At 34.2% G+C, this 20383-nt stretch overlaps 1 long non-coding RNA gene across 2 annotated transcripts; it reads left to right on the top strand.

Annotated features, from left to right (window-relative positions):
• The first annotated feature begins 6878 nt into the window (after positions 1-6878).
• LOC148199429 (uncharacterized) lies at positions 6879-11240 on the top strand. 2 transcript variants are annotated; one of them, XR_015786156.1, is made up of 7 exons: positions 6879-7210; positions 7309-7454; positions 7796-7968; positions 9141-9205; positions 9358-9419; positions 9620-9807; positions 10865-11240. It is a non-coding gene; the product is annotated as an uncharacterized LOC148199429 (long non-coding RNA). The 2 variants fall into 2 exon arrangements; XR_015786157.1 differs by lacking the exon at positions 9358-9419 and having other exon boundaries at positions 6880-7210; positions 7309-7968.
• Positions 11241-20383: the final 9143 nt, after the last annotated feature.

Consider the following 20383-nt stretch of genomic DNA (forward strand, 5'->3'; position numbering starts at 1 on the left):
AGGACAATTATTTGAAGGTTTAGGTCTTACTAGGAGCTTTGGTTGATTGTCAAAATAAGCTTGTTCTATACTGGATTGCAGGTACCGAGTGCAACTACAAAAGAAAGAACATCACATATCAATTTATAATAAAGTAATAGAGGGGCAGTCAACTACAAAATTCTTAAGTCTAGGTAGGCTAAAATGTGCTTAATGAGTCAAAACATGTAAAATGCATGGAATGGGGTAATTCGGGGTTCAGACATCATTAAAGAAAGATAATAAAATGCTCAAAACAGTACTGGAATAAGAGAAATGTAAAATCAGTGGTGATACCAAATTTGAGAGCAAACTAGTCAAAACTAGTGTTAACATCAAATTGGTTTTCTCCTAAGTTTAATTCTGATATATTGAAGGTTATATTTGGATGATTTTATGATTATTACATGCTTAATATGATGCTAATTACATGCTAAAATGCAGAATTGGATAGAATGTGTAATGAATAAGAAAGGCCTAATTATATAGACGCATGTGAACCTAGAAAACAACTTAATCGGTCAAATTCTGTAAAATGACTTAAAACTGTATAAACATGATACCAACATGAATCTAACATTAAACAAAAATGTTTGAATAATAAAATCCCTACTGGAATCAACAAAACAGAAAAAGTCATTGGAAAGTGGATGAACAAGTTTTAAAGTAAGAACACCAAGGTAGTTATGCATATGTTTGCAATTTGGGTCTGAATGTTTAGTAATGCCTAAATGCATGATCTTAATAGCTAACATGTTTAGTATGATCCTAATCAAAGTCTAAAATAAAGAATATATCAAAAAAATAAAGCAGAATAAAATTCCTAATTCTAGCTAGTCTAGGTAGCCTAAAATGTGCTTAATGAGTCAAAACACAACCACTAGACCTGGGTTCAGAGAATCTAATTAATTTAACTTATATAGTTTGTAATGAACAAGAAAATTTAGAGTGTTGAAGTTGGAACATATTTTAAGTATACGAGTGGTGGTAGGGACAATGGGTATTGATTTGGCAACAATGGTTATCGTAAGAAATGAACACATCTTAATGGAGTCCTAAGAAATCAGACCACACACAGGACAACCACACCATACACACAACGGACAAAGAAAACAACACAGAGCAAAAGTCAAGAGTAAACATACCTTGCTTCAGTTTCTGATAGATCTTTTGCTTCACTGTACAACACTTTAAGCCTTCCCAATGAGGTACCCCACACTTGTGAACCACTTCAGCTCCTGTATCAAAGTCAAAATAAAATTTGAACAAAAAAATAAACACATATTATAGCAGAATAAAATCATAAACATCTAATTATCATTCTCAAAAATGGAAGCAGCACCCTAAATGAAGTATGTTGTGGATGATTCCTCATACATTTCTAAATATGTGAGTTAATAGTAATATTGAAAGGTGATGTGCAGAATAGATTGAGGTTGATGATGAGTAAAGCTGAAATGAAAAGGTGGTGAAATTTTTCTCAAGTTAAGATGTCCCTCCTAGGTCTTTTGTTTAGCCTATAAGATTAGGTAAAGCAGTCTAAATTGGTCTGATAGATGTGGGTTGCTCAAGTCCCTAAATTGGCACGTCAAATTAATTAAAATGTAATAGGTTTTACAGACATCCCTTCCCCTTCCCTGCTTTTTATTTTCTATTATATTTTTTAATTCTAATGTGTCCAAAATGAGAGTTAAATTGCTCCAATAAACCAATGAAGTTGCTTCCTAGCTACTTTGCTGCACCATCACTACAGGAGAGAATTAATGCATTGTCCAATCAATGCATTAAAAAAGTCATCTTACTTTCTTTTCAATGCCAAAACAACTCCGTCAATTATTCACCTCTCTATGCTCCTCCTCAATCATACCTTACAGTATATATATATATATATATATATATATATATATATATATATATATATATATATATATATATATATATATATATACACACACACTATAATACAACTTATCCCTAATGCATATTCACCAACACTATTAATCAACATATATATGACTTTTGAAATAAATTATTAGTGAAGGATAAATTAAATAGAACAAAACACTTCCTATCAAATTTAGTATGAATTGACAAGTGCCTCTCTGCACCAGTACAACATTCTGTCATTGCATGTGAAAGATTAAAATATTCCTGATATTGTATTTTAGTAAATATGGTTGTTGATTAAAAGAAACTCCCATAGATGTGACTTTATGATGAAATTGATTTACCTAAAAGGGGTCTGAACAATATAAACTAGGTCTATGACATACAATGTTTAAATAATATATGCACCAATAGTGAAGAAGTTTGTTGCATGATCTTGCGGAAATCTGATTGTTAACAATGCAAAAGCTTTTATACTATTTATGTTAGACTCTACTTTTAGTTGTCCAAAGGATTGAAACTATGTTCTCTGTAATTTAGTGTAGTTTTTTATAACTCTTAGACATTATTGTTGAGTTGTTATATTATGTAGAGGTTGCAGACACAACAGTTTTCTTAGTTCTCACATTTTGCAAGAATTCTCATTGTATTCAAATTGAGAAAAAGGTATCTTACATAAAGAAAAATAGAGCTTATATAAAACTTTGTATAATTGAATAGCTGTTACAAAACCAACAGAGAAAAAAAACAAAAAAATAAAATTGTAACTGCTTATGTCAACTATTAGAAAAACAGAAACTAAAAGGGAAATATCTAGTAATAATCCCCGTCAAGTTGGGCAGTGAAGTTCACAAATTCCCAACTTGGTAACAAAAAATGTCAAAAGAGGTGTGATGAATAGGTGTAATGAAAGCGTCAGCAAGCTAGGCTTAGGTAAAAATAAGAACTAGGTAAATTAAGCCTTGTTGAATTTTGTCGAGAATAACATGGCATTCGATCTCAATATGTTTGGTGTGTTAAACACATGATTGTGAGATGAGTGGATGGCAGATTGATTATCCAACACGACACTTGGATCCAAGGAAACATAAATATCATGAAGGACAAAATCCAACCATTGGATTTCACAAGTAAGGCTGGCCAAAGCTCTATATTCAACTGCAGAGGAAGAATAGGAAACAGTAGTCTGCTTCTTTGATTTCCAAGAGATCAATGAAGAGTCAACAAAAACTCAAAAGCCAATGATAGACCTTCTGGTATCCAAACAGCAAGCTCATCTGAATTGGTAAAGGCCGAGAGTCTAAGGTCTGATGAAGCAAAGAAGAACAAGCCATGAGCAGGGGATCCATTGAGGTAATGAAAGATTCTTTGAGCAGCATTGTAATAAGTATCAAGAGGTTTGCATAGAAATTGGCTGAGTTGTTGTACACATAATCAATATCTTGGTTGATGATGGTGAGATGCAAAAGTTTGCCAACTAACTGCCAGTAACCAGCAGCATTAGATAAAAGTTGTCCATGATTTGCTTGAAGTTTAATAGAAGGATCAGAAGGAGTGTTAGTAGGTTTAGAACCAATCAAACCACTGTCATCGAGAAGTTCAAGAATATATTTTCTCTGATTCATGTGAATTCCAGATTTGGACCTTGCAATTTCAAGATCGAGAAAGTATCTTAAAGATCCTAGGTCTTTGATTTTAAATTTGGTATCTAAGATGTGCTTAGGATGATTAATTTCTGCCATATCATTGCTAATTAAAACAATATCATCCACCTAAACAAATAATGCAGTAAAAGAAGTAGAAGCAGATTTGACAAACAAAGCTTGATCTGCAGAAGATTATTCGTAATTAAGAGAAAGAAGAGTAGCAGATAAGGTATTATGCTATTGTCAACAAAGGGGAAGTAAACTAGGAGGAGGGACAATGTAAACCTCCTCATGATGCTCTCCATGAAGGAAAGCATTGTTGACATCCAGTTTCTCCCAAAACCATCCTTTCATAGTTGCCATAGCAAGGGAAAATATGTAGTAATAAGTTTATTGATACTGTCTAAGAAGCAATGATTCTTACTCTTTATCATTTCTAGTATGCCAACTTTCAGCAAAGTAGATTTTGGAATGAGTAAACTCTTGAATAGAGAAAAGAGGCTATGTAGTCTCAACACAAACCTTTTAACATAACTCCATATAACCACGGGAAGAAAAATTAAGGGCAGGGAATATATTCTTGATATCGTAAAGTAAACAAAAAAATTCAAGGTTACAGAATAGATTAAATAAAAACACAAAAGGATTGAAACTATGTTCTCTGTAATTTGGTGTAGTTTTTTATGATTGCAGTGCCACAAGAGGAAGAGTATATCTGCCACAAGATGAATTGGCAAAAGCTAGGCTTTTAGATGATGACATTTTCCTGGGTAAAGTTATAGATAAACCTAGTAAATTCATGAAGGGACAGATAAAGAGGACAGAGATGTTTTTTGATGAGGCAGAGAAAGGAGTTGCAGAGCTAAACCTTGCTAGCAGGTGGCCAGTGTGGGCATCCACAAATTCCTAAACAAAAACAAATTCAATAATTTGCCATTTTAGAGTTTAACGGAATATTATCTTTTCGTCTTGTGAATGAAGTAATTCCTTGATAGTACAAATTAACAAAGATGAGGAAGAGCCTGAGCTTCCTTTCTTTGATCAAGCTACAATTACCCAAAGCAACTTATGGCTACTCAATTAACAATGTATATGGTAATCACATCAAAACAATTAAACTAAATACAATAGCTATTTACTCATTAAACAAAACATAATAACTACTTACCCTTTTGTGGTGCTTTCCTTTTTCAATCCCAAAAGGTTCCTCCACTTATCTTACCCTTCAAATACTTTGCAGTCCTATATCACACAAATCCAACCAGAGAAAACCATATCAAACATATATATAATTAATAATATAAATTATATGTTATAGTCCTTAAAGATTGCGTAAACATACCTTAACACGCCTCTGAATGTTCACTCAATGTCCTAAAAATGCACCAAAGTATGGATTCAGGTTTCATATCTCACCGAGAATAAAGAAAGAGATTGGTTTCAAGTTTTCATTTCAAGATTGGTGCTATATTTTTACAAAATGGGTACCTAATAAGTGAATGATGCTATGGGAACATTAGCTGAAACATGGGTTTGTTAAATTTAGTTAGTTGAAAACCTCCATTACAAAGAAAAATGAAAAATATTCATCAACGACCACAAGACATTTCCCAGGTATAGGTGAAAATCCATTCATCATGTACTTAATATTCTAATGGCATTAAGAAATTATCTCAACATAAGAATCCAATAATAACTGAATGGTTCACCTGAGCAAAAGATGGAATAAATGATTATGGGCATGGTCAAAGATGATCTCTATGACCACGGTAGTGTTTGAGATATTGGGTTTGGACCTACTTGGGACATCCTTTTACGAGGGAAAGGAACTCACTCACCTTTGGTTCCTTCACTAAGGGCCTTCGCAACTCCAAATGGTATGTCTCAGTCCTGCATACCACTGACAATCTTCTTAAACCGCCAAACACTAGCCTCAATTGATGTTTCCTAACACTCCAACCACAGCTTGCGAGACCAACCACAAATGTGTCAAATAAAACAAAAAAAAAATACAATATTAGGGCTTGCGATTTTCACCAGTTAACGATTTCATCGAATACTAAGCATTAGGATTAGGGTTTACTTACCAGATGGAGATACTCCTTCAACGTTCAACTACGACACCCGGCGGAACAACGACATTGCTTGGTGAACGCCAGAACACGACGGACAGCTCAATACAGAGAGAGGAGACAGAAGCAGAGCACGACGGACAGCGACAGTGAAGAGGGTTGGAGAGAGGGCCAGGGAGAGCGAAGATGGCTCGAGAGAGGGATGGCGAGAGCCAAGACGGCTCGAGAGAGAAAGGACTCGAGGGTTTGAGAGAGAGAGAAAGATAGCTCGAGGGTTCGACAGAGACAGCAAAGCTCCACGGTTCGAGAGAATGATATTTTTTCAGCTTCTAATTAATCCAAAATATTTTTTTTTAAAAAAATATTGTTGAAATCCGTATATAATATAATGCATTCTACTTACATACGGTTCATGGAAATTACATAGGGATATATCCTTAGGTAATTTTTCCGCCACCACACGCCAACTTTATATACAGAAATTATATACGGATTTTTTTGTATATAAAAATCCATATATAATATCCGTATATAATGCCTTTCTGATATCCGTATATAATTTCCGTATATAATACCTGATTTATATACGAATTTAAATCCGTATATAATGTTCCGTATGTAATTCCATTATTTCTTGTAGTGTATTTTGACACCACTCTTATTGTCTACCCACTTACATTTGAAGAGTGCAACGGAAAACTTAGTTTAATCAACTTCCCATATCTCTTCAATTCTACCATAATATCTCATGGATCCAACTACAGGATTTTGATCTTTGGATGTGGCAAACTGTAGCGACTCGGCTTCTAGACTGACGCCACTATTTTGTACTGTGCTTTTATCATCCAAAGTCTTTGTATAGAATGTGAAATTATTAATTTCGTAGCCTGTACAACACACAACATCAAACTTCAAGCCATTTGCTAACCACAACAAAGTCTCAGAGGACCGTGATTCTTTCGAAACTTCCACTACAAGAAATTATGAAATTATATACAAATCATTATATACGGATTTAGAGTCGTATATAAATCAAGTATTATATACGAAAATTATGTACGGATGTTAAAAAAAGGCTTTATATACGGATATTATATACGGATTTTTATATACAAATTATCCGTATATAAATTTCGTATATAATGTTAGCATGAGGTGGCGATAAAGTTAACCAAATGTTAGCTGCAGATGTTATATACGGATATGGGAAATATGTTTTTTTAAAAAATGAATTTCTGATTAAGTCAAGCTGGAAACCCGTATTCACACTCATTCTGAACCTCTCTCGAGCTCGCACACTCACAAAGCACTCTCTCGAACCCTAACACTCACAAAGCACTCGCGATTTCTCCCTCGCCTTCACAAAGCACTTGCGATTTCTCCCTCTCTCCCACTAGCAGCATCACAAATCACTCGCGAGTCCAATGATAATCGCCTTTCTACCATTTGTTCTTCAATTTTCCACCGATTAAACCTCCATTTGCACCGTTTAAACACTTTTGTACCGATCAATCTTGCGTTTGAACTGATTAATCGGTTCATATTGAGTTTCTCCCCCTTTTTAGGGTTCCTTCGGTCCTGATTAGGGTTCGTCCTCCATTTTAGAGTTTTTCCCCAATCGTTCTAGCTTTTATCCGTTCGTTTAGGGTTTTCTAACATTTTCTTCCGTTCATTCTCCGTTTCAGTCTCGATCTCGAGTTCGTCTCATTATTCCACTACGTTTCCTCATCAAGGAAGCTTCGAATGAGTTCGAGTCGAGTCCACGTTACTCTTCTGGTCATCTCGTTGGAGGCTAGTGGTATTTAGAGCAAGGTCGAGCACGCTACATGAGGTAAGTATTGCTTTCCTTGTTTCTATTCATTTGTCTTGAATTGATTCAAGTTGATTGTTCTTTGTTTTGAGTTATGCATATCTGCTTGTTGAGTTTTCTTCAATTTTTTCGCATTGTTAATTTTACTTTTCCTTTGGTGTCTTGATTAGTTGTAAGCTGCGTTTTGTTTTCATTCATTGTTGTCTTGAGTTCTATTTTGTGATTTTTCTCATAAACTGTTTGTTTAAAATGTCTAAGAGAGCTAATATGAAAATGTTCATTCTTGAATCAAGCCTAGCATTCACGTTCCTCATTTCCTTTTTCTTATTCTCTCTTTTCATTTCTTCTTCCTCGCCTATAAGTCATGAAATCCATTGTGCAATGAGACGTGAAAGGAAGCAATTATGTTCGGAGAGAAACGAAATTAGTAGAGTTAAGAAGGGAATGAGTGGGAGAAGAAGTGGAAATCACAAAAAGGAAACGCAAAAAGAGTCTGAGGAGCTAACGGAAATAGGAAAGGAAAACAGAGGCCAAGGTATGGGGGAGTTAAATTGCTTTTGATCTTGTATCTTGTTGTTCTATGAATTGTAATGGTGTCTTTGGATTCTGGAATTTATATAATATAGTTGATAATAACTTAAATAAGTGTATGAATGTATTATTTTGAGAAATAAATGTGTATGGGTGTTGTTATCTTCGCTTGGGTTGCAGTTAGTGACATGTATGAGTATGAAAAAGTAAGTATAAGATGTATGCTCTGTTTTGGAAATGAAATATGGTGTGTGAGTGCTCATAAATCTTTTTTTCCATTCCTCCTGAGGAAGTCTGTTGCATGTATCAAGTGTGCAAATTGGTTTTAAAAGTTATTTAAGCCTAACTATGGTGCAATTACTGTTTTAAAAAGTGTTTTAGTAAATTATAGTGGCTGAAACTTGTTGGATGGTATTTTATTTAACTTTTAGAATCCCGAAATTTTTCTGGTTATGGTTTGCTATGTATATTGTCTCAGAATTCTGCATAAACTGTCACTGGTGCAAAAAAAGATTTTTTATACATATTAAAAAAGATATTTTCGAGTAGGTACAGGAGCCGAGAGTATAAAAAGTTTTTGATATTTCACACCGGTTTTAAAAACGGTATAAAATTGTTTGTAATAAGGGTACAATTTAAAATCTCTAAGAATTAACCTAATGTTGTGATTAATTAGAAATTTTGAAAGACTAACCCGTGCATTAGAAATTTTAAAGAAGTCAATTGCAGACTCTAGTGAACACTTTATTTTCGTTAATTGCTCATATGTTTCTCCATTTCAATGGTCGTATGAGCATTCCTTTTTTGTTACTATTATTCTGTTACACATTACTATTAAAACTTGGTGTTGACAAAGTTGAAAATATTTTTCTAAAGGCATCCTTTTTCTAGAATTCACAACATAGATCAAAGAACCCTGCAATCATTTGTTAGGGGAAATTCGTATAGAGGAAGAATTACCACTTTAACATACCTGTAAGTTTATAAATAAGCTTGCTCATGTAGTTATTCTTTGAAACTAAATTTATGGCTCATATTTGATTGTGTTTGTGTCTTTATAGTTTATGAGTACTGATGTTACTGCATAATGAGTTATACTGAAACTAATATTCCTACTCTGTATTTTGTATTATCAAATCTTATACTACACTTCATTGTTTTTATTTTGATGTGAAGAGACGAGAATGAAGGCTGGGAGTGAAAGTGCTGGTACTGGTTGCCTCACTTTTTCAGATCCAAAGGTCACTGCTTATAATAAAGCTCTATAAATTATTGATTATGTTTTTAAATTTATACCATTTAATTTAATTTGTGATGTGTCAATTTTAGACAAATAGTATTTATGACCATTAGTTCATTCCATTACATTAAAGATGAGATTTGATTTATCCAGGTGAGATTTGGGAAACTTATGATATTATTTTCTTCATTATAATACAGATTTCTAATGAAGAGGTTAAGCATCTTAATTTATTATTACACTTTACTTTTTATATTCAATTATTATATTGTTCACTTTTAGGAGTTAATTTCTTATTACAATTTACTATACATTTTTTATAACAAGATAAATTATCTTTATTTTTCTTATAAACCTTGCAGTTTTAACTATAATATTATGACTCTTTCTATAACTTGGTTTCTCATTATCTTAGGTCATTTAATTGGATTTAACACTAGCTATTAAACTATTCATCAATACAAGAGTTGAAGATTCTCGGTTTGGGGTTTAGAGCCACCACTTTGATGATAAAAGGCTAGTTGGTGGAGCTTCAAACATTGGAAAAAAGAGAAAAAGAGTCTCAAGAGCTAACGAAAATAGGAAAAGAAAACAAAGGCCAAGGTATGGGAGAGTTAAATTGCTTTTGATCTTGTATCTTGTTGTTCTATGAATTGTAATGGTGTCTTTGGATTCTGGAAATTTTATAATATTGTTGATAATAACTGAAATAAGTGTATGAATGTATTTATTCTGAGAAATAGATGTGTATGGGTGTTGTTATCTTTGCTTGGGCTGCAGTTAGTGACATGTATGAGTCTGAAAAAGTAAGTATATGATGTATGCTCTGTTTTGGGAATGAAATATTAGAATGGGTTTTCTTTATGGGATGGTTATATGTCAAGAATAAAGGAGTGTATGAACGTGTATATATTTGAACTGAATTAGTTAGACTGCTGAAAAACTGTTTTGATTCAAATGCTGCAGAAAATTATTTGCTGTTTTGATAAAATTGTTGCAGGAAATTATTTGATGTTTGGATATAAAAATGCTGCAGAAAATTGTTTGTTGTGTTGATTCAAATGCTACATAAATATTTTATTGTATTAGTTGGTTAAAATCTTGTTTAATATATATTTGTATAGTGTGGATGCAGGGCATATATATTTATTGTATGGGATGTTAGTCTTGATTGATATATTGTTATATATATTACATTTATTACGTTATATATTATATACCAAGCTAAGATAAGTTTTCGTTTCAAATTTTGGGTGTAAAATATTATAATATATATATATATATTAGATGGTTTGTAATAAACTTTTTCCTTTGGGATTATTAGTATATTATATTAAAAGTATTAACTGTATTGCTGCAAAATTAATTATATTTGGATGTATGAACGTGTGAATGTACCAAGAGGTTTGAACTAATATTATGCACCATACCTTGTGATTTTAGTATAATCTTGTTGCAAATTTGGATTCAATTGTTATTAATTAGTTGACTTCTTTTTCATAATATTTTAGATAAAAACTCTTAAGAAAAGAAAATAAGAAAAAAGTCTTCCTCGCAAAAAGTGACATAATTTCTATTAATTTAATGAGTTAAGTGTAGAATCTTTTAATTAATTTTTTAAAAGTATTAATTGTATTTCTTTTTTTCCTTATTATTGTAGGTCGGGGCAAAGTGATGGTATTGGAGCAGTTTGCTTTGACAACTATTGACACGGTGATAGCTTTTTACCCTATAACATTTCACATTATGCGAAACTGAGCAATGGACTAGACATCATGTTTGGAAAAGAATAGCGCAAGGCGACATCTTTTTCTATCTAGAGAAGATATTGTAGTTGTTGTAAACATCTTTCTCTGCCCTTAGACTTTGATATTTTACCATTTTGGACAGATTTTATTTATTCATTCAAGTATAGGATCCTTATATATTTTCTTGTACAACTTTTTTACTTTTGCATTGTCTTTTCTTGGATATAGAAACCATTTAGCTCGAAACCTATGTCTTATTTTTGATAAATGTTGAAAGTTTTCAGTGAATTATATCTTTTATTAAATAGTTATAAATGTTTATCTATATTAGATGATTTTTGGCCATTTGTTAGTTATGTTGACTTTTATCAGCTATTGAAACTCATAACTATTAAATGCAGATGCAGAATCATCTATTTTTTTTTTTATAAAATCATAAATTATATACGGATTTTTCCGTATATAATTATATACGGATTTTATATACAGATTTTCCGTATATAATTATATACGGATTTTATATACGGATTTTCCGTATGTAAATTATATACGGATTTTTCCGTATGTAAATTATATACGGATATATCCGTATATAACTTACCTACGCTTCTTTTATATACGGATTTTTGTCCGTATATAATCCGTATGTAATATCATTTTATATACGGATTTTGGAGGTTATATACGGATTTTGACCGTATGTAACTGTGATTTTTCTTGTAGTGTTCAGATTTGAACCAGGACAAGAATGTTCTGTTATGCTCCATCAACTGCCATTTCTCTTATTGTCGTGGATAGTTGTCCTTTACAACGACTTTGTGTGCTTCCAAAAATGGGATCACTTCATCTGTGTTGTTTAATATGTACAGATGTGCTTGCATCAATTCTTCACGACTTTTCGTCACCACATTCATACCTCCGATGCTTTTACTTGTAGAATATCTATTCAACTATGAATTTTCATGAAATTTAAGACATGTATATTAAAATTGATATGTTATAATAAACTATGAAAAAGTTATTACTCTTCTTAAACTGTCCAACCGGACAATTCAAGATTCAATACTTATAAATTATTATTACCATCTCCTCTCTATTCATTTGTAAAAAGTACATTTGTTGAAAAAAATCTAGAGATAGTAAATAATTTTTGTATTGAATCTCAAACGGGAAACTAAGGCTAATTCACAACAACAAACAATATATTGAAGCAAACAACTCGTGATTTCGAACCTTAAACTTTATTTAATCAACAAACCAACCAATTTAATACAATAACCATTATATAACCGTTATACCAATGTAATCATCAAATAACAATAACCAATATATCAATCTCACAACAACAATTATCAAACACATATCCATTTTAATACTAAAGAATAATAAAATCTATAATTCTATTTATCAAACAAATATCAAAATTTTATGATCAAATAACAATATAATTGCTAGTATTATGGCCAATATATCAATCCCCCACCAATTATTATCAATCAAACACAATAAAATATAATGAACCAACCGTGAAATGCGCGAAAGAAATGGAAGTGGAGGCGGAGCCTGCAACGGTGGAGGCTGTAGTGGCGGAGTGTGACCGGCGAAGGCTACAACGGAGGCAGTAGAATCAGTTGTTGGAGGCAGTAGCGTCAGTTGTCGGAGGTAGCGCACAGCGAGAGAAGGACGCAGAGTCGTGGACGGTTGAGGCACGGTGACGGAGAAGGAGAAGAAACGGAAGCAAGGCGAGAACACCGATGGAGACACCACGTCCACGGAGGGGGAGGGGCGGCGAGGGAAGTGGGTAGTGGTGGAGGAAGGGCAATGAAACAGAAGAAGAAGAAATCTCGCGTGAATGAAACACAATTATGGAATTTTAACTCCAGATATTACCTCGGTTAACCAAATAACCGAATCAGAAAGAGCCTACTACCTCGGCTATACCCAAGACCGATGCATAAACATTTCAGTAAATTTAATTTTTCAAATTAAATTGAACTATATGCCTCGGTTAGCCGCCCACCCGAAGCGGAAAAGCCTCTACGGCCTCGGTTTCAAGCAACCGAAGCAGTATCTTGTTGTACTAGAACGTAGAATGTTCAGAGGAAGCAGTTTTTAGCAGGCTATACTGCCTCGGTTCTGAGTGCTAACCGAGGTAGTATCTCTGTCTCCAAAAAGTTGTCAGTGGCAGCAGGGCAACGTGGCAGGAAGTGCAAGAAGAGCAGGCATATATGCCTCGGTTCTGTGTGCTAACCGAGGCAATATCTCTGTCTCCAAAAAGTTGTCAGCTGAAAGGTCAGAGTTTGGTAATTTTTGAAAACTTATATGCTTCGGGTAGCTCTAGGAACCGAAGCAGTATGGGTTTTAGGCCTCGGGTGATTGAGAACCGAGGCATATAGTGTGTTTAGAATTACAGTAATGCCACCACATTTTGATACGCTTCAGTTTTGATGAAATCGAAGCGTAATGTGCGAGTTTGAATCTCCTTTTTTTACTAGTGTAAAAGTAAAAATCTTTTCAACTTAAGGATATAATTGTATTTAAAATAGTGTGGGGAGGTGGAGGAAGTATAGGGTGGTGGTGGATGGAGCAACACCCTCAGTGAATGTGCTAAGACTTGCCCATGCCCGCGACATTGGATCTAGCTATACATAGTTTTTTTTTTTCTTTTTTCTTTTTATGGGCAGTAAAGATGGAATAAATAAAAAAGTATTTAGGATACTTCAATCTTTTTACAAAGAATATATATAAATGTGACGATAACCTAAATTACTAAAACCTAATTCAATACTTCATAAAATCCCTCTTACAAAACGTTATCTTGTTTGATACACCTTTTATCGTTTTATCACTATCATCATTGATTTTATTGTTGATCTTTCTTAGTCTTGTTCATTTAATCCTTTTGTGGTTGTCGTTATAATTTCTGGTACCAATTTCTTCATCTCTCATTCCTACATGCCTACACACATCTAACAAAATGTAACAAGGTGTAATAGACCTCTCTACCTCACAATGTATATTATGGGTAACATTGGTTAGGAATGTTTTAACTATTTGCGAATGAGGCATGATATTCTCGCTAGACGATTTGATATAACTCTACTTGATGACTTAGTCTTATTGGCTAGACAAATTGGGTCAACTAATTGGATCTTGAGAATATATTTGAATGAATTAACTGACCATCCTTTATAAGTTTTTCAATTTTATGAGATTTTCACTTGTTTACATAATATTCCACAAATAAAATCCAATTATTTCTATTTTCAAAATTATTTCATAAACTCTTAGTTATTTTAAAAAATAATAATACAAATATCAATAAAAGATAAAAATAAACATCATAAAAATCATCATAATGGCAATTATGATAGCTAAAACTTTAGTAACTAATGTAAGAAATTAATTTAGACTCTATTTCCCAAATCAATTATAATTTTTTGTTAAAAATTATACTATAAGAAATATACCGATTAGAGTTAATGGTCATTTATGGGCAGTTAGCAGGTATATTAGTAGGTATTAAGGGGTCAAATTTCCTTACACTTTACAAATATACGGTATTAATAATTGATTATTGGGTTTGATTGCCTAAAAATATATTGCGTTAATGGTTAATCAATGTGTTTTGCTGCCACAAGCTGTTACACTTAATTTAATCGATTAGTTAATTGATTAAAAGCGTTAGAGAGGCAAAAAACGATAAATGGAAGAGTCTTTGCTTGAGTCTATAAACAGAATCTCATTTCCCTTCCACAACAACTCTTCCCTTATGCTCTAGTACTCAGAAACCTTTTAGACTCGTGTGTTCTTGTTCGAGTTCAGAAACTCTCGTCTGTGCAGCTAGTGAAGTGCTCCTACGGTGACAGACACTAGTACAGAAAAGGCCTTTAACGTCACCCTTTAGACGTTCACCCTCGAATATCCAACGTACAAAATGATCGGTGACACTTTCCGTAAATAAAACAATCATATAGACGTCTGTTGTGGAGGGAATAGACATCTAAAGCCATATAGACGTTTGATGTGGGGGAACAGACTTCTATATACTCATTTTTTAAATCTAAAAAGTCACTTTTTGACACCATTTAGACGTCCGATCCCGGCAATCCGACTTCTACATCCATATAGACGTCCGATTTGGGGGGAACCGACTTCTATATACTCACTTTTGAAATCTAAAAAGTCACTTTTTAACCCCATTTAGACGTCCGATCCCGCCAATCCGACTTCTACAATCATATAGATGTCCGATGTGGGGGGAACCGAATTCTATATAATCATTTTTGAAATCTAAAAAGTCACTTTTTAACTCCATTTAGACGTCCGATACCGCCAATCCGACTTTTACAACCATATAGACGTTCGATGTGGGGGGAACCGAGTTCTAAATACTCATTTTTAAAATCTAAAAAGTCACTTTTTAACTCCATTTAAACGTCCGGTCCCGCCAATCCGACTTCTACAACCATATAAACGTTCGATGTGGGGGGGACCGACTTCTATATACTCATTTTTGAAATCTAAAATGCACTTTTTAACTCCATTTAAACGTCTGATCTCGCCAATACGACTTCTACAACCATATAGATGTCTGATGTGGGGGAAATCGACTTCTATATGGCTGCATTAAAACACCGCGAACGCGAGGCAGTAGTTACGAGCACTTAATGTTCGTCTTCTTCCTCACATTTTTTCTCCACGGGTTACGTTTTTCAGGTTCGTTTTTTCACTTTTGCATTAATATAAATTAATTTTACTCTGATTACATCACTCTTTGATGCATTATCTTTCAATTGAACCGATTAAAATGCACTTTCATTGGGTTTTGGTGCAGTTTTGCTCGTGTCCTTGGACGACAATTTCTTCTGTTTTGCACTCCTCCAATTCTCTCCACTACATTTTTAAAACCATCCAATACAAAAAAACGTACAATACATCCTCTTCAACTAAACTATAAAGTTGTAAACTTCAAATGTAAACTTGAAAAACGTACAATAAAATACGACAATGTTTTAGACGTCTGATCTATAGTGTCAGACGTCTATATAGACGTCTGACTTGTATGGATCGAACGTCTATATAGACGTCTGACCTATTGGGTCCGACATCTCATTAACGTGACCCATATAGACGTCGAATAGAGATCAGACGTTAAAAGCCCAAAATAACAAACGTCTAAAGCCCTTTCTGTACTAGTGAGAGGAATATCCAATTCATACTTGGTGCATCCAAGGAGTTGTTTGGAAGAGGAAATAATCGTTGGTGAAGTATTCGGAGGAAGTGTTCATCCTTTGTGAAGATTCAAAGGAGGTGATCATCCTTCATGAAGTATTCAGAGGAGGTGTTCGTCCCTTGGTGTGTTTAAGGGAAGTGTGTCTCATCTCTTATGGCTTCAAGAGAGGAGTTTTCTAAACTATTACAAATTGTATCTCTGTGATTGTAGTTTGTAATTGTGTTGTGATTAGTGAACTTTTTATCTTGTTTTGATATAGGCGACTGGACGTAGGATTCGTAAGATCCGAACCAAGATAAAATCATTTGTGCAAATTTCTCTCAACCTTACTTTCTTTATTTGTTATTATTATTTGGTTAGTAAGTTTAATTTAGTAGAAATTCAAAAGTGATAGAAGCAACTCCTCTCTTTAAGATCGAGCAGCTCCATGAACCAAAAGTAGGTAGCAGAATGGTTTGATGAAGGAAATCGGAGGTGCACACCACTTTATCAATTCAAGTTCTCTGTCTTATGCCACCCTAGAACACTCATTCTCTAGCCTACTTCCCTCTTGGAAGGCTTTCTGAGTTAGAACCACTATATACACACCTCTAAAACCGCACCAAACATTTCATCAAACACCTTCCGTGCACCTCCAATTGCATCCGTGTTTTCCATTCTGCTGCCACCTCTGGTCCGAGAAGCTGCTCATTCTTGAAGAGTGGAGTTGCTTTATAAAAAAGGCACACATTTTTATTAAAAACCAATTCAACACCCTCTTGGTTTGTTATCCCATGCTAACCATTTCACTACAGACGCTCTGACAAGTTGGACCACGAACGTTCAACCTTGTCATAATCTAATGACTTCTCATTATAAAAATAAAATATTGAATATTTTATTAAATGAATATTTTTTTGAGTAAAAATATCTTGCACAGGAAGGTTCAATCCCTTACCCCCTGGTCAGTTAGACCACCAAAGTTCAACCTTGTCAGGTTCTAATGACTTCTCATTATTAGAATAAAATATTAAATATTGTATTTAACGCATATTTTTGTGACTAAAAATATCATGCACAAGAAGGTTCAATCCCTCACCGCTTGTTAGTTGGACCACCAAGTTCAACTTTGTCAGCTTCTAATGGCTTCTCATTATAAAAATAAAATATTCAGTAAAAATATAATGCACAAGAAGGTTCAATCCCTTACCGCTTGGTCACCTGGACTACCAACGTTCAACCTTGTCAGGTTTTAATGGTTTCACATTATAAAAATAAAATATTGAATATTTTATTTAACGCATATTTTTGTGAGTAAAAATAGCCTTGCACTTCAATCTCTTACTACTTGGGCAGTTGGACCACAAAAGTGCAACCTTTTCAGATTATAATGGCTTCTCATTATAAAAATAAATTATTGAATTTTTTTAGCGCTTATTTTTGTGAGTGAAAATATCTCGCACAGGAAAAAGTTCCAAAGAGAATAATTAGCGTCTATTTCAACACCAGTGAAAAAGTTCCAAAGAGAACTCCTAGCGTAACATCTACCACTCAACCTAGGAAAAAGTTCCAAAGAGAACTCCTAGCGTCTACTGCTCAACCTAGGAAAAAGTTCCAAAGAGAACTGCTAGCGTAGTGTCCACCGCTCAACCTTGAAAAAAGTTTGAAAGAAAACTCCTAACGTCTACTGCTCAATCTAGGAAAAAGTTCCAAAGATAACTCTTAGTGTCTACTACTCCGCCTGGCAAAAAGTTCCAAAGAGAACTCATAGTGTCTACTATTCAACCTTGGAAAAAGTTCCAAAGAGAACTCCTAGCGTCCACTGCCCAACCTAGGAAAAAGTTCCAAAGAAAACTCCTAGCGTCTGCTGCTCAACCTAGGAAAAAGTTACAAAGAGAACTCTTAGTGTCCACTGCTCAACCTAGGAAAAATTTCGAAAGACTTCTAACGTCTACTGCTCAATCTAGGAAAAAGTTCCAAAGAGAACTCCTAGCGTCTACTACTCAATATAGGAAAAACTTCCAAAGAGAACCCCTAGAGTTCGTGGCTCGGTGTAGAGAGGAATGAAAACTTAAAGCGCATCGAAAATAGACTCCCTAAATACAACATGAGTGACCTCTCTTAAGCTCATAATAATCCCTGCGCACTTGTTTCAATAAAGAGCTTGCTTGGGCTTGGGGGACTAATGTACAATATGAAATATACTGATCAGAGTTAATGGTCAATTTTGGGCAGTTAGTAGGTATATTAACAAGTATTAATGAGTCAGATTTCCTTACGCTTTTCAAATATACAGTATTAATAATTGATTATCAGGTTTGATTGCCTAAAAATATAATGCATTAATTATTAATCAATGTGCTTGGTTGTCACAAGCCCTATAAATATACTATTTATGTTCAGGTAAATTAAAGTTGATCTATCCTAATAAAATAAAGACCTCTTTGAAAAAGATATCTTTCTTGAACGTGGGATTGTCTTCTGCAAGTGAACACCCATCAGAGTGGATTGCGTTCTTGGAGAGGATTAGATGATCGGAACAGAGCAGAGAAAGGAAGGATGATCGATCGTCATACCAATTCAATCGAAACATTTGGCGCCCACCGTGGGGCCGAGCGACATCCCCATGAAATCACAAGGAACTAGAAGCGTGCTCAGTCTCGACATCGCTACTTCAGATCGATACTAGCTTTAGTATCAAGAGCAAAAGATTCCATAACAATTTATGAAGCAAGGTTCAATCTCTTACAGCTTTGTCAGTTTGATGACCAACGTTCAACTTTGTCAAGTTCTAATGGCTTCTCATTATAAAAATAAAATATTGAATATTTTATTTTAACGAATATTTTTGTCAGTAAAAATATCCTGCACAAGAAGGTTCAATTCCTTACCCCTTGGTAAGTTGGACCACCAAAGTCCAACCTTGTTAGTTTCTAATGGCTTCTCATTATAAAAATAAAATATTGAATATTCTATTTAACGGATATTGGATTAAAAATATCCTGCAAGAGAAGGTTAATCCCTTACCGCTTGGCCAGGTTGACCACCAACGTTTAACCCTGTTAGGTTCTAATGACTTATCATTATAAAACTAAAATATTGAATTAACGCATGTTTTTGTGAGTAAAAATATCCTCTATAGGTATGCTCAATCCCTTACTGCTTGGTTAGTTGGACCACCAAATTTCAACCTTGTCAGATTCTAATGGCTTCACATTATAAAAGTAAAATATTGAATATTTTTCTAACACATACTTTTGTGAGTGAAAATATCTTGCAAAGGAAAAAAGTCCAAAGAGAACTCCTAGCTTTTACTACTCAACCTATGAAAACGTTCCAAAGAGAACTCCTAGCGTAGCGTCTACCGCTCAACCTAGGAAAAAGTTCCAAAGAGAACTCCTAGCGTCTACCGCTTAACTTAAGAAAAAGTTCCAAAGAGAACTCCTAGCACAGCGTCTACCGCTTAACCTAGGAAAAAGTTCCAAAGAGAACTCCTAGCGTTTATTGCTCAATTAGGAAAAAGTTCCAAAGGGAACTCCTAGTGTCTACTGCTCAACCTGGGGAAAAGTTCCAAAGAGAACTCCTAGCCTCTACTACTCAATCTAGGAAAAAGTTCCAAACAGAACTCGTAGCATCCACTGCCCAACCTAGGAAAAAGTTCCAAGGAGAACTCCTAGTGTCAACTGCTCAACCTAGGAAAAAGTTCCAAAGAGAATTCCTAGCGTCCACTGCTCAACCTAGGAAAAAGTTCCAAATAGAATTCCTAGCGTCCACTGCTCAACTTAGGAAAAAGTTCCAAAGAGAACTCCTAACTTCTACTGCTCAATCTTGGAAAAAGTTCCAAAGAGAACTCCTAGCGTCTACTACTCAACCTAGGAAAAAGTTCCAAAGAGAACTCCTAGAGTTCATTGCTCGGTGCAGAGAGGAATGAAAACTTAAAGCACATCGAAAATAGACTCCCTAAATACAACGTAAGCGACCTCTCTAAGCTCATAATAATCCATGCGCACCTCTTTTAGTAAAGAGTTTGTTTGGGCTTGGGGGACTTATGTACTATATGAAATATACCGATTGGAGTTAATGGTCATTTATGGGCAGTTAGTAGGTATTAATGGGTCAGATTGCCTTACGTTTTACAAATATACAGTATTAATAATTGATTATTGGGTTTGATTGCGTAAAAATATACTGCGTTAATGGTTAATCGATGTGTTTG

The sequence above is a fragment of the Vigna umbellata genome, chromosome 4 (assembly GCF_029865625.1).
Source record: "Vigna umbellata cultivar VRB3 chromosome 4, Vumbellata_1.0, whole genome shotgun sequence".
In the NCBI taxonomy this organism is placed as follows: Eukaryota; Viridiplantae; Streptophyta; class Magnoliopsida; order Fabales; family Fabaceae; genus Vigna; species Vigna umbellata.